General features: G+C 37.2%; 1 long non-coding RNA gene across 1 annotated transcript; it reads right to left on the reverse strand.

Moving 5' to 3' along the window:
- Positions 1 to 421: 421 nt before the first annotated feature.
- Positions 422 to 1,020, reverse strand: LOC107736123 (uncharacterized). Its single transcript, XR_001639589.1, has 3 exons — positions 933 to 1,020; positions 744 to 826; positions 422 to 523 (listed from the first exon to the last, which is right to left on the reverse strand). It is a non-coding gene; the product is annotated as an uncharacterized LOC107736123 (long non-coding RNA).
- Positions 1,021 to 1,206: the final 186 nt, after the last annotated feature.

Below are 1,206 nucleotides of genomic sequence, written 5' to 3' on the forward strand. Positions count from 1 at the left end.
AATTAATGACAGAATTTTCATTTTGGGGTGAACTGTCCCTTTAAGTATATTCTTTTAAGTACATTATTGCCACAAGAAGTACTCTTTTTAAAATATGCTAAAATGTACTTCTAAAATGTGACAATATATATCATAAAACAAATATAGATTCATGAAACAGCAACTCATTTTACTTTTATAATGTACTTATTTCAAAGCGAAATTTGATATTTAATATGCAAAAAAATGCATGGCAGGACTTAATTTTACTCTGTGAAAATTAATTGGATCATGACAAATTGCCAAAAAGGAAAGTCATTTTAGAGGTGGAGCGAAATATTATATTTTGATAAAGATGTACTAAGAACGCAAACAGGGTCTATTTTAATGCTATGGTAACTGTATTTTGTAACAAATGATCATGTGTCACTTACTAACATCCTTGCTAGCAGACAGCAGGTCAGCGGTCAGTCCATTACACTCTTCAGCCATGTCAACCGCCATCTTTAAATCCTCCATCCATTTCTCCATTTCTGACTCTGAACTGCAAGAGACAAGAGACCTGAATGTTTTTGAGGCATCCATCATATATGCACCTCTAACACTCTTGCATCCACTGAAAAAGCTGTACTGGACCGATCAATTGAAAATGTGCTGTGTGTAAACAATGGGCAGAGTTCAAATGAATGCACTGTTGACTTGCTCAGTCTCTATTGTTGTACTTGCTGTCTGGCTGATGACACACAGATATTGCGAATGATTACCATGCGGCGACCACCAGTGACTGCTGCTGTACCATCAGTGTGAAGGAGTGCGGGACGCCCCACTCGTCCTCACTCTCCCGGATCTGAACACACACACACACACACACACACACACAGACAGAGATTTCTCATGGGTGGATTCTCATGCCAATCAATAACATCTGCATAAAGGTTGATGAGTTTTCTAACTGTCATGCCGCGCAGAGGAAGTTGTCTGTGCACTGTAAACTGATTGGCTGATGTTATCCCTCGAGTGCTGTACAACAGAACGTCATTGAACTGGCTCCACATAAAAAAAAGAAAGAAAGAGTTCATCAGAAATCTGTTCATTTCATGTGTAAAAATATGAAGAGAGTTTAGTATTAGGCCTTGAGTTAGTTATATAATTATTAGAATTTTCAGAATTACAAGCATTCTTTAAAAGAAGATATTTTGAAGAATGTTGGTAACCAAACAGTTGCTG

This window comes from Sinocyclocheilus rhinocerous, unplaced genomic scaffold (genome assembly GCF_001515625.1).
Source record: "Sinocyclocheilus rhinocerous isolate Xijiao unplaced genomic scaffold, SAMN03320098_v1.1 C36496441, whole genome shotgun sequence".
NCBI classification, from domain to species: Eukaryota; Metazoa; Chordata; class Actinopteri; order Cypriniformes; family Cyprinidae; genus Sinocyclocheilus; species Sinocyclocheilus rhinocerous.